This window comes from Peromyscus maniculatus, chromosome 17, assembly GCF_049852395.1.
Source record: "Peromyscus maniculatus bairdii isolate BWxNUB_F1_BW_parent chromosome 17, HU_Pman_BW_mat_3.1, whole genome shotgun sequence".
Lineage (NCBI taxonomy): Eukaryota > Metazoa > Chordata > Mammalia > Rodentia > Cricetidae > Peromyscus > Peromyscus maniculatus.
Genome location: NC_134868.1, coordinates 34,718,111 through 34,732,869, shown reverse-complemented (window position 1 = coordinate 34,732,869; position 14,759 = coordinate 34,718,111). Strand labels below are relative to the sequence as shown.

Below are 14,759 nucleotides of genomic sequence, written 5' to 3'. Positions count from 1 at the left end.
ATTTTCAGTTTTGATTTATGTACAAGCCTAAAATCCTCTCTAGGTTTTAGCATGACCTATACCTTTTCCACATTGACAGTTATCCTTTGGGTGGTTTTTGATTGATTGTTTTACACTGCTGGAAACTAAGTCATATAGACACTAGACAAATGCTGTACCATTGTACTACAACCGACAATTGACAAATTAGCCACTGTAAATTTAATTTAATTTTGTGTATTGATATATGTATGTGATGTGTTTGCATGCAGCACTTATGCCACAACATGTATGTGGAGGTCAGAGGACCATGGGTGTCAGTCTTCAATTTCTACCATGTTTAAGTTGGGGTCTCCTGTTGTTTACCATATAGCTTTGTATGACAGGCTGAGTCCCTCTGCTTAGGCATGAAGAGATTTATTCCCTAATCCATCTCCCAAGAACCAATTTTTAAATTTGATGCTGTTGAATATATCAGTGTTTCTCAATGTGATTGTGGCTTTTCTAAAATCTTTATAATTTTACTTTCATATTGAGGTTTGGAAATGACTTGGAATTCTTTAGTGTTTAATGTGAATCATCCATTTAATGAGATTTTTGTCAGGATCTCAATATCTATGACTAAAATGTTTTCTCTTTTGCACAAATATGTAATATTGTTTATACACAGTAATTCAGGAACTATTGAGTTTATAATGTGGATGTTTACACTGTAGCTGTTTTAGTGTTTGCCATACTAGATTGAAAGTAAAAAAAAAAATACAAGATCAATTTATATTTCATGCACAGAATGTATTATGTTGGGTAGAAACAAACTTTATTAACAAGATTAGTTCTCAGACAATTTCATACATGTATATAATGCATTGTGTTTACCCTCTACCTACACTCTTTTCTCCCTTCCGTTTCCATCAACTGCCATTCATCTCTAACTGTTTTTCCCTTACTGACTATAGTTCATAGTGTTTGAAAGTGCTATGCAGGTTGCTGGGGAAAGACAGACATTAATAGTTTTACTAGGATATGAACACTAATATAAGAGACCAACTTGCAAAGCAAGAAACTCACTTCATGGCAACAAATAATCCTCTAACATAAAACATATTATTTGAGAAAAATAATTAGGTATGTAAAGGTAACCTTGTAATGTCATCCATCTTTCATTGTTTTTTCAGATTTCTACACTAAAATAATTACAGAATATAATCTCAGACAAACTGTCCACTATATGATCTTCATGCTGCTAAGTTATTAATAAAATTATGTTTCTACTATTTGACTTTGTAGGAAGATTATAAATTGTTTGTTTTATTACTTTTATTGAACACAAGTTGTTTTAAATTGCGAGTGAATATTTTTCCCAGGTGTATATATACACATAAATAAATATAAAAACATTCACATAAATGTAAGTCTATCTTAGCCTTAGGGAAAATGAAATACAAATCCTCATGCTTACAATATATGAGAAGAATATGATAATTCTTACAGACTTATATGCTTAAAATTATTTTAAGGATAGTAGGAAAATTACTTTTTTAACTACCTGCAAAGCTATCTTTACATAAAATTTAGTTAACTGTAATTGGCATTGTTAAATACATTCTGTAAATATGTAAAATGTTCTAAATTTTTATGTAACTAATCATGAAAACATGCAACAGATGGTGAGCTCTTTCAATTAAATTCATATATACTAACATAGCATTCAAATTGTAAATATAATTAGATTTTATCATCTCAAACATTACAGTTAACACAAAACTTTAGTGATGAGTATATTCAAAAGAGCCACCATATGTTTATGGTAAATTTACACACATTTACATTATTTAGATAGACTTTTATAAAATATATTGCAAATGAAAATTTTAATATTTTCATTTTTAATATTTAATTCTCTTTATTTTGAGAAACTTACTTCGATAAAAGTGTCCATTTTGTATCTCATACACATATTCAATTTGCAGCTCTGAATTTTATGAACTACTTATATGGTTTTCAGTGAGATAAAATTATCCTCCTTGTTATGTTTCATTGAAATAAGCTGCTGAGCTTATTACACATATAAAGTTTGGATACACTGACTTATGGCCACTTGGATTTATGTCATGTTTATAGTAATTATTTGAAGTCTTGTTCAAACACTATCATATCTCAAATCCGACTTAAGTGTTGTAAATGTCATTTGTTATGACATCAGCTTGTTTTCATGTTGTATGCTATACTTGAACACATACAATTCTAGCTGGTTGTTATGCTGAAACCTAAGACTCATATAGTGTGTGTTCATTCATTTAGCAAAGGAAATAACAACAGAACTGACATCTTCTCATGTTGGAGGCTGAGTAATTCACTAACATTCTTTAACATATTAAATAGACAATCTTAAGAAAATAATAATAGCATTCAAAAGTCATGAAACCATTGGTCATATACATATCCATATTTAGTATGGCATGTTACTCATGAAAGAATGCTTTAATTTGTGTTATATTGACTATAAGCAAGCAGGTGAAGTTCAAATAGCTTAATTTGAATCATTAGCTTTTGCATTCTTACACTTTTGTGGACAAAACTTATACTAGTTTATTTTTTTTATGCATCAATAGTGCTTGTTTTTAAATCCATAAAATAGTGATGCATATTTACTAAAACATTTGTATAAAATGGCCTCCCAAATCTACCCCTTTAACACTTTTAATGTTCTCATTACAACTAAAGGAGCCACATAATGACCAAGACAAGAAATGAAGCCTGAAATACATGTTAAAACTATAAAGGCAAGAATCTACAACTGCGTTAGAAATCTGTAGCTGTCTGCCAGCACTTCTCATATACCAATACAGCTTTCTTCATCTAAAGGAAGTGTAGTAGAGACTCTACTTGCTGTAACCATTGGATCAGTTGCTTTTACAGTGAATTCTACCATTTCCTTGAATTTATCATTTGCATTATGATCACCAGATAGGATCCTCAGAGTATGAATAACTTCTATTAATGTCCTTTGTTGGATTTCAAATGTTTGAGAGGGCACTACTGAAAGAAGGAGCTATCATCTGAAACTCTGTGATCCACAGGTCATATTGCCAGTCATATTTTCACAGTCTAGGAGTACTGCAAAGTGTGAATTTTCTTTGAACTCCACCCAAAGCAGTTGAAGAAGATGGTCTTCATGTTTAATTTTAAATACTTCCCTTTTTTTCCCCTAGCACTTACAGTTGCCCAAGTACTGAGCTACATGATATACAATACCAGGACCTAAAGGAGCTAATTTATCTTTATAAGAGAAAATTGAGACACCAATGTGAAATTCTCCAGTTTCATTATATTGTGCGATTAATCACAAGCCATAAATACTGTACCACTTTGGTGAGACTAACAAAATAGCAAAAGAAGATCACTTATAGAGTATCAACCAGCAGTTATTGTTGTCTACTATTTTAATTATATAAATTACTAACTGTACTTAGTACACTCTGAAGCAAGTTTACTGCCAAGAATAGGGAATCTTGTGGCCCCTAAACACAGTGTTTTCTATTCATAACAGAAATAAAAAGATTGTTTTTCTATCTTGAGAAAATGCAACAAACAAATTGCCAACACACACACACACACACACACACACACACACACACACACACCATATGCACACACATATGCATGTGTACAAAAATATGTACACACACATACACACACACACGTGTGAACACACCACATCATGTATATTCAAACACACCACACATACTAATACAAGAACAGACACATTAAAATACCACTTTTATCAGACGACAAATTGTTTATTCATTCATGAGTATCCTTTTATGAACTTACCATGTTACCTCCTAGCTACTTGGCAGCCAGGTGGGAATCAATGTTTCAATGATGCCTGAGTTTACTTACTTATGCCTTTTAATCTATGTGTACATTTTGCCCGCTAATAAGCTTAAAACATCTGCTGACCTTTCCACTTCTATCATTTTTCTTTATCAATATTTTTTATCAGTTAATAAATCCCTCCAAATTCTAAGTACCCTCCTAGATTCATATGCATGACCAGTTGACAAGTGCTAACTGCAAGAGCAGGGAACGTCTCTGGGACACTCAAGAGAATATATTGGCTTCTCAATGCAAAAGATGAAAGAGAAGAAGGAACTATTGTAGAACACAAATAAAATTACAAATGCCACCACAGGAAGGCCGAAAGCACTGGTGGAGAGGTTCACTTGAGACCCCCATTAGTACAAGGAGGTGGAAAGTTTGAATAGCACAGCAGATATCTGGAAGTTCTGTTCAATTGTACAGGAACCGGGCTGACTTCCTAGTTATAGTCATAAGGGACAGAAGCCCAACTCAGGCTCCTAAATACTTCACTACCCACTTTCAGAAAGAATTTTTTCATTTACCTTCAATTAATTTCTGTATGCTTCTTTTCTGGTTTTCAAGACCACACATTAAACATCATAAATATGGGCTAAAATTAGGACAAAATAAAGAGAGGGAATATATCTTTTTTTTTTTTTTTTTTTTTTTTTTGGTTTTTCTAGACAGACTTTGTCTGTGTAGCTTTGCGCCATTCCTGGATCTCACTCTGTAGGCCAGACTGTCCTCGAACTCACAAAGATCTGCCTGTCTCTGACTCCAGAGTGCTGGTATTAAAGGCATGCACCACCACCGCCCAGCCAGGAATTTATCTTTTAACATCAAACATGACATTGAAAATCCTTCAATGACATGTAAGGTGTTAAATTCACCAGGTTCTACTTTATCTTCCTTCTCTATTTCCCTTGTTAATGGGACTTCCTTATATAGACCACAGCTACCACAGCTTGTATACATAAACTATTGAAAATAGAGTACCCTGAGTTTATGAAAAGACATGATGCCTCAAGTTAACAGTGGTTGACCTCCCTGAATGAGATTATGAAGAAAGGCAAGGAATATATATATAGGCTATCTTATTTATAAATGCTTGGGCAATTTGTAATATATGCACACAAAATTAATTGATGTTCTGTTTTTATCAATAGATAAATACCACAGAATTCTCCAAATGATACTAGGAAAATACATGGAACTACCCTATTTGAGCATGTATTGGTATATTTTTATTATAATTATGAAGTATTCAAATATTCTGCACTTTAAACATGCAGAAATTCACTTCTATTTGACACGGCAGTTGCATAAGAACAGTAACGCCGTCACTAATCACTTAAGTAAATGCTAGTCAATTGGATTTTATGTGAAAGATTGACACACAGATCATTGTTTAAACAGAAGGATTAAAAAATTAATAAGGGCCAATGCAACGTATGTTGTTTGCACTTTGGTAAGTATTTCTCAAAAAGAAATTCATCAGAGACAAGATGAGCCGCACAAGAGAGTGATTTCTGCCATGTATTGTAAGAACAGTTTGTTCTTTACCATTGTAGACACACAGAAAAAGGAAAATTCACATAAAATGTTACTGGCAATAGAGGATGAGCCCTGTTCTAGTAAAAAAAAAAAAGTTTCCTTGGGTCTTGCTTTAGGCAAAACTTTATAATAGGAGGCAGAGCCAGACAATAGCGTGGGGAAATTCTTGGACTTGAAAGTTTGGTTTTATTGAATTTTTGAAAAAATGGCCACATAAATTTGCCAAGACTTAATTTCTCTACAGCTTAGTGTGATTGTTATAAAAGTAAATAGGTCTGAATCTCCTAAGAAGTAATTACAAGAAACCTGTAATTGTGAATCTGTCTTTGGGTTCTAACACACCCACATGACACTTTCCACTATGTGTAAGTAACTAACTGTTTCTAAATCCTAGCCATCATCTGCTTGGTATTTCATTACCTAATGCCTCAGGACATCAGCTAACCCATAATTCTAGAAATGACTCATAATCTGGTACTTCTTTTAAATCTTTTCCTTACATATTCCTTTACTGCATTAAAAATCTACAGATTTGGTTAACTGCCTAATGATTTACATTTTTGGTCAAGTAGAGAATTAATCAAGTTGGCCTACAACATTGTATTGCCTTGTATTCATGGAAAATAAAAACACATACAAATGATAAAGTGAAAATGGGTGTGGAAATTTCATGTTTTCAAAAATGTGAGCTCATAAGGAGGTATATGGGTCTTCTCCTAATATTCAAAATGGTATAGTTCTCAAATTCATGCTCAAGATAGGATTGCTAACTCTTTAAAGAAATGTAGAGGAAAGACTTTCACACAATTTTGCTCACAGCCTCAGTCCAATTTGGCTTGCTACATTGTGTGTTCTTCAGGAGGCAAGAGCACATGTTGTGGTTTTCAACTCGTGTAGGTATCCTTTAAATTTGTTCATTTATTTCCATTGCCTTCAGAAGTCAAATGTTTTACCTATTATATTTTCAGCTCAGGGAAAAAAAGAAGAATTTTAACTTGTTTAGTTAGTCCCTAATATGACAGCACATGGGTTTGCTAAAGGTTACAAGAGTGCATGGAACCCTTCTTTAATTCCTATGCAAAGGTTACAGGACTAAAATAAATTGATCTCATAAGCCACACACTGAAAAAAAAAGTGAATAATCACATCTTGCTGCACATTGACAGCTTTGGCTCAACTCAAGTCCCCTCCACCTCCCTCATGTTAGTGATTCTGTCACTTTTAGAAGGCTTTGGTCATGTCATCAAAACTTCCTCTCCTGATTTAGCTTTTGCTTTTAAGTTGCAGCACAACATGTAAGTCCGTCATAATACACCTAGAGAAAAATCTTACTTTTCTTGTCTGACATCAGGAAGCATAAACAAGATATTGCATATATAAATATATATATATATATATATATATATATATATATATATATATATATCCCTGAGCTTTGTTCCTGCCCCATTTCTTTCATGGATACATCACAAAGCACATGAAGGAAGTTTGATTAGCTGCCTAAGTCTTTATAGTTTCATAGATGTGTAGAGATTAGTTTTTCTCTAAACTCCATGGAAAAACAGATTGGGGGCAAATTTGCACGGGAGGATTCTATTAAAGCAACTCTCAGGATGAACAGGTGCCAGGGAGTATCAGAAGCAGATTGGGAAGAGAGATGTTTTGAATTTAGCTCCCAACATGGAGGGGTATGACCCTGAGAACTGATCCTGAATTTGAAAAATAAAATGACCCTTCATGGATGGCCAGACGGCAACCCACAACTCCAGAGAGGCTAGTTACCAGGGAAAGACCCTAGGAGGGACACATGGATGACTCTGTGATGGAGAAGTGGATGAGATCTACATGAGTGGACTGGGTATGTGTGTGGGGAGTGGCAGAGGGTGAGGAGTGAGGGATGAGAACATAGGGAAATGGGAGGGTCAAGCTGGAACAGGGACAGAGTGGGAGGGCAGGGAGGAAGATACCATGATAGATGAGGACATCATGGGAATAGGAAGAGGCAGGGTGCTGGGGAGGCTCTCATGAATCCACAAGGTTGACCCCACCTTGGTCTACTGGCAGTGGTCCAGAGGGTACCTGGACTGGTCTACTCTGGTGACCAGCCTAGCAAATAACCAAGCTGTCATCATAGAGCCCTTGTCCAGTGACTGGTGGAGGCAGATACAGAGATCCACGGCCAGGCACCAGGCTAAGCTCTGGGAATCCAATTGATGAGATACTGCAGGTGAGGGACATCGAGATCATGATGGGATGACCGGCCACACAAGTGGAAGCCCATGAACTGTGGACTGGTGGCTGTGGAGCTCCCATAGGACTGGACTAGGCTCTCTGGATTCAGAAGACGGTTGTTTGGCTCGAACTGTCTAGGGGGCACCCAGGCAGGGGCATCGGGATCTGTCCCTGGTCTATGGGCACGCTTCTGGAACCTGGTGCCTGTGGTGTGACACCTTGCACAGCCTTGGTGCAGTGGGAAGGGACTTCGACCTGCCTAGACTCAGTGTGCAGGGCTCTGCTTACTCCCCATGGGAGACCTCGATTTGGGGGGTGTGGGGATGCAGGGTGGCTTGGGAAAGAGGGCTGGGGGGTGCGAGGAGGGAGGATCTGTGGATAATATGTGGAGTGAGTAGAAAATTTCTTAATAAAGAAAAATGAAAGAAAAAAAAATGACCCTTCATGATCCTACTTTTGGGAGATATTGGATATGCACTGCTTCCAAGTAAAGCAGCTCCCTGAAGTCCAGGTCAGATCTCTAGAAGGCTAAGGTAGGGGCTGTTAGGCTTTAGTAATTCCTAGCTTTGAAGAACTTGTATTGATTCCTCTAGGAGGATTTGTGAAATACCACAACATCTGCTACTGGTATAAAAGTGAGATAGAAAGCCATGCCATCCCTATAATAATTCTCATTTATTCAGTATCTCTCAAACTAAATGAGGTTTGTAACACTAAGGTCACTCACATCTCATAAGGGAGTATACATTGCTGGGGTCACTGACTTATTACATCTTATGTCTAGTATACCCAAGAGCAGACTCACTTTTGCTCATTCTTCTTGAAACAATACAGGTGTAAACCAAAATTCACCACATTTGTTATTTGGAATATAGAAATAACAGCCTGTCTGGATCATCTACATTCCTGAGGTGATCCTTTGAGGACATTAGTCTGTGGTCAGACTTACCAGAATTCTCTCTATGTCCCACCTATACTTCCTGCCTGGCTACTGGTCAATCAGTGTTTTATTTATTAACCAGTCAGAGCAACACATTTAATATACAGAACATCCCACAGCAGTACCTTATTTACTCAATCATAATTGCACAGAGGCATTCAGACAAATCAACTAAGAAAAAAATGATATTGAAAATGACAAAAATTGTGGGAAGTTATAACCTCTGAGTTTGGGGGAGAATCACAAGGGAAAAAGGCTCAGTGGCTTGATACTAAAGATTGTGACTAGAGAATACACAATATTTATCAAGAGTGCTGCTTTGGACTAGAGTAGTGCCCATTACATATAAACCAAATCTTTAATATTTGTGAAGTGAGTAAATATATCTGAGATCAGAATGATATTTTTGAATACACTTTCACCTAGTGTTGACATTAGCTGTAGTTTAAAGGCATTGTCTCTTCATATGTGTCTGTTAGCAATTTTCTTTCCTTCAGTTCCAATACAAAAATGCTGTCTTGTTGGACAACACATCACTTTTATAATGTTTGTAGAATGAAGAAACAAAACAATGTCAAAGCCCATTGTAAGAAGTCACATATATATTTGTACCATGCTATCTATATTCATTTCTTTTCTCTATTTTGGTGGAGGCTGAGGCAGAGAGATGCTGCCAGCTGCCACGGTGAAAAGCAAGATGTAAGGTACCGGTAAGCCATGAGCCATATGGCAACATATAGACTAATACAAATGGGTTAATTTAAGATATAAAAATAGTTAGCAAGAAGCCTGCCACAGCCATACAGTTTGTAAGCAATATAAGTCTCTGTGTGTTTACTTGGTTGGGTCTGAGCAGCTGCAGGACTGGCAGGTGAGAGACATTTGTCCTGACCTGTGCCAGGTAGGAGCAGGAAAACTCCAGCTACAAGGTACAGAAATTCTGTCTCTATCTGTACTATCCAGAGACCTAGTTGACATCACATTTTATAATTCTCAAAGTTTAACATATGTAAGTCATTTCACTTTCCTACCCAAAAGCCCCTTAAAAATATCAAACACTTGGTAAAATCTTCTCTGTGAACAAAGTCTCACTTTCTCCAATCTGCTCCCATACAGTATGGTACCAGGTTTATTTTTAATCCAACCCCTACTCCTGCTGTCCATCTCTCCCACTAACCTGATTTAACATGATATCAGTGATTTCACAACTTATTATTTGCTTCTGTTCAACTCCCCCCAATTATTTTCCAGGCTTCAGGGCCACGGTATTCTGCCTTCCTCCCAAGACAAGAAAAGAGCCTTACTTGTGGTCTTACTTGTGGAGGACTTTCCCACGCATAACGTTCTTTTCCTCCATCTCGGACCCAGGACATGTTTTTAATCCCCTTCCTCTCACTGCTTCCTCCACCACACCTTCTGTTGCCTCTGGATACTGTGTTCTTCCCTAACTTCCCTGCCATGTTGTATTTTTTTTCCTGTCAGATGTTAATCATAGCTTTGTCACACTTTTAATCTCCTGCTTTAAATGCCCTTATAATAGGTCTAGTCTTTGGGCCACTTTCAGAATGGAGTCATTCTCTGATTTATGTTACTATTCAATTAACATCTGAAACATCATGAGGAAATTAATCCTGTCCAATCTTAATAGACATGAATTCCCTGGACTTCAAACAAAATAGTCAAGACCAACTTGAAATGATGATTACAAATTATTAATAACTTAACTTTGTATGTCCACAGCAAACAACCAAGCAACTTTAAGGAGGTTGCTTATGTTTGCTGGGGCTGGCCACTCCCTTCAAGTAACTTTCCACCAGTAAATTATTTCAAATTATGAAAATATCCAGGAAGCTTTGTAATGAAATGATTATGCATTACATTGTACCCATCTTGTGTAGACCTTAATTCAAGTATAACAGAGTCTAATTCAGATGAGGCTTTATAATAAGCATAATAATAAAATACACAAATCCACAAGTCTCCACAGGCTGGTTAAAATTATTATCTACCGCCAAAGAATGAATTATTCTCAGAATTTGTGCTCCATATGTCTCTTGCTTTCAATATATTCCAGTGATTTGTAGTATTTCATCTTGATCCTATCAAACATATAGTGCACAACATAATTGTAATTTATATTTTTATTTTTGTGACAGATTGATTGAAATCACCTGAATAGATCTTCTGGGAACATTGAGAATCTCAGCATTTTATGTCAGCTTCTAACTTAGATTTATAGGCAGACATCCTGATTTTTAAAAAAGGATTTGTTAAGATTTGTATATAAACTATGGAAATACACCCAAACTGATGACTTCAGTTAACATGCCATTAAATATTGATTTTACAGGAGATAACAGACTACAGGGGTTGAGAATATTATATTACATTCACTAGAGATATTAAAAATATGAATGGCAAGTTAAAACAGTCAATAGATATATAAAATATAGTCTCAGTTCTACAGAAAATACTTAGAGCATCAAAAATGTAATGTTGAATAAATCTCATAGAAGATAGAAAAAATGTATATTTTTCCAAAGGAAATAAAAATTATCTTTATAATGAAAATATATGGTATAATCTATACTGTTAGCATGCTCATTCCATTCAATTTAATTATAGATTTAAAATAAAGGAAAGTCATTATCTTAACAGGTACTTTTGCTGAAAAAAAATGTGGACTGCATATATATTGTGTGTGCATTTCAACATTATGAAATTGCCAAAATGTATTACAAATTAGTAGCTGTACATTTTCATCTCCCATGAGAGTGTCTGTTCCTCGAACACCTTTTTAAACACTTTACAGTCAGTCATTTTAGTTTATTTAATACATAATTTGCAAATATTTTTCACTTACACTAGGTTTTCTTTTTGTCTTCCATAATCCTTTCAATAAAGAAACAGAAATTCTATCGAATTTGTCCTATGGTTTATTATGCTTTGAGTATTCATGTTTGTTTGCTTAATAAAGCTTTAATCTTTGCTTCTGTTCAGCATCTTTACAATGTTAGATTTGCATTAGGACTGATGTTCCATGGCAAGTGTATTTTGTATGGAATGAAGGAAGATTTGGCTCATTTATTTGTATCAATCCTTGAAATGGATCGCCTTCTTCATAATCATCTTTGCCTCTGAGCTGAAAGTAAGGAATCCACATATCATGGATTCTCCAATTTCAGGAATGTGTTATGTTTTCTTAACAAACTTTTTTCTCTTTTGCTAATACTGCACTGAATAATAATAATCTGTTGAGGCTTGAAATCTGATAACTTTCTTGTTTTTTCCATCTCAATGTAACTTTTTCTATTATAGTTTTTGTCTATTTCCATATAAATTAGTTTGCTAATTTCTAACAATTCTATCTGATGATATATTGACTGTCATTGTTTTAAAACAATAAATCAATTGAATAGAACAGTCATGCTAACAGTAGAGATATATACTTTCATTAGAAAGGTAACTTTCATTTCCTATAGAAAAGATTACATCCTTCTTACCTTCTATAAGATTTATTCATTGCAGTATTTTTTGATTCTCTAAAAAAATAGTAGATCTCTCACTGCTGTATGCTATTTTATTTGAGAAATAAAATTGATTTTGTATATCAATCATTCATCTTGAACATGAATATTGTAAGTTCTGGTACCACTTTGTATCTACCTGATTATCTATATACATAGTCACTTTAGCTTATTGTCTTCTATTTATAAGATGACTTCTATGATTTCCCATCATTGTACCGACAAAAAACAATCTCTACTAGACAACAAGAAGTAATAACTAATGTGTTTGCTATCTGTCCCATTAAGGGAGCCCATGTAGGCTTTCCTGTTTTACCAGGCTCCTGTTTGGCATGTGTCTGAGTCATTCTATATTATTTGAAGATATCCCTGTATCCACTACAAGGAGAGGTTTTCTCAGATGAGAATATCAGTCAAATGCTTTCTTGTTTGTTTATCAGACAGTTTGTAATGTTTATTTTGCCAACACAACAAATTGTACTGATAAATTTAAAGTGGTAGCCCAATCTTGTATTCCTGGGATACATTCCACTCAGCCATTATGGATTTTCCATTTTGAAAAGAAAATTATGGATTCTGTGTTTATGTTCATGAGGTATATTGAACTTTATTTTTTTTCATTTCTGGTATTTGTATCTTAGCTTTATAATAGAAACTCTATTTTCTCCCTTTAAAATATTTCTGAAGCTCTTATACAGAATTGGTATCATTTCTTCCTAAAATACATGAAAATGTCACTCAGTAAAATTAAGTAAAATTGAATTTTTCTTTTACAATTTTCTTCATTTCACATTAGTTATTGGAAAACATTAGCATAAAACTATTCAAAATATTCAATTATTCTTGTCTGTCAATTCTGTTATAATATTTCCATCTTCAGTCTAGATAAATCTAAGGGTTTGTGACATTTCTCTCCCCTTTTCTTTTCCTAATTAATCTAACTTGTTTTATGACTAAAATATTTTCTTATTATATATTCTACCTTCAGCTCTTTTTGTGTTCATCTTTTTTAAACTTTTTGTTAACTTTACTTTATTGAAATATAATTATGTAATTTCCACTCCTCTCTCTTCTCCCTCAAAGTGAGTTTCTTTAGGCAGCACAGTTTAAATACTGTTTAAGCAAGAATGGTAAGTCCTGCCCATTCATCTGTTCATTCGAGACTAAATTCCAGGTGATTGCCAATGTGGTTAAGGTTTTATGTGTCATCTTGTTGATTTGTGGTCCACCTGTTCCTTACTCTCCTGTTTTCTCTTTCTGTTCTACCCATGGTTAACTTACAATTATTTATCATTCTGGCTCATCCTCTTCATGATCTTGCTTGCTGCAAATCTCTATATTGTCTTCACAGCAGCAGTAGGATTCATAGTAATCATCATTAAAGTATCACATTCTAGATTAAAGGAATATAATTTCATTTTTCATGTAGTTTAAGAGGCTAACAACAGTATGTGTCTACATATCCACCACTAATCATGGTACTATTGTCATACATTTTCTTTTATATATACCATACTCTCCACAGACCATTGCTAATAATGGCCTTTGAACAGCCAATATTGTTTTAGGGAAATTTACAAAATAACGAAGTATTTTGCATATGCACTCATTTGGTCATTGTTTCCACTCTCATTCATTACTGTAGATATGTATTCCCTTCTACACCCAATGTCCTTGTTATGTTTACACACATGCTAATTCATTCCAGCTTTCAAATATGAATGCTAATTCTTTTATCTAACAAATAACGAACCTAAAAGAAGGTGTTGATCCGTTTGAGCCATGCTTTGTTTGATGAAAGTGAAGGAGGGCCCAAAGAGATAATTATGCCTTATCATTCAGACAAGAACTTTCTGTGTACTCTACCCAAGGGGGGTGGGGGGAATCATGATTTTATCCATTTGGCAGATGGAAAGAAGTAGCAACAACTCTTAGCCCTGTGCAAATATTGGATGTTATTACCTGTCATTGTTCTGGGACTTCCTCTTCTTGAATTTATTTACAAATATGTATCAATTAAACTGCACATGGAGGGGTATCCCTAGGTTTCTCTGTGGGTAGGCTTCTATCTAAGACTGTATCATATAAATTCAAAATAATTTTACTTCCCTTAGATTGCAGCTCCTCAACCCCAGGAACCTGCCTGGTCTCTCTACTCTCTGCACTACTCCACAGCTCTGGAGCCCCCTCAGGGAACCAAAGAACATTAACCAAAGATTTATCTATTAATCCTTCAGTCCCACAGGAACCAGTGTCTTTCACTGCCCTGCCCCCTTACTGTAAAATTATTATTTTATATTTGTCTATTATTTTTGCTTTGACTCACAGGGTTTATTTGGTTCATGTTATACCATACTGGGTAAAAGTTACAAATGAGGTTACTGATCCATTTTTTTCTTCTGCATAGGGAGTCAAAATGGTTGATTTTATAGATATGTGTTGCATCTTTTTTGTGTGTGTGTGTGGTACTGGGGACATGACCCAGGCAGAGCAGGTAGCAGGGAATCACTCTACCATGAATCTGTGTCCACAGCCTGATATGCTGAACTTTCTACAACACAACAAGATTATCTTATCTAACAGATTCTAATGACTGGTGCTCTGGTTGTAAAAACGATTTTAGACAATAGCAGTGTCCTTTCTATTGCTGTGATAAAGAACAT

At 35.0% G+C, this 14,759-nt stretch overlaps 1 protein-coding gene across 1 annotated transcript in view; it reads right to left on the bottom strand.

Moving 5' to 3' along the window:
- Positions 1-14,759, bottom strand: part of Sgcz (sarcoglycan zeta) — a 1,022,364-nt gene that overhangs the window by 746,974 nt on the left and 260,631 nt on the right. The window lies entirely within an intron of this gene.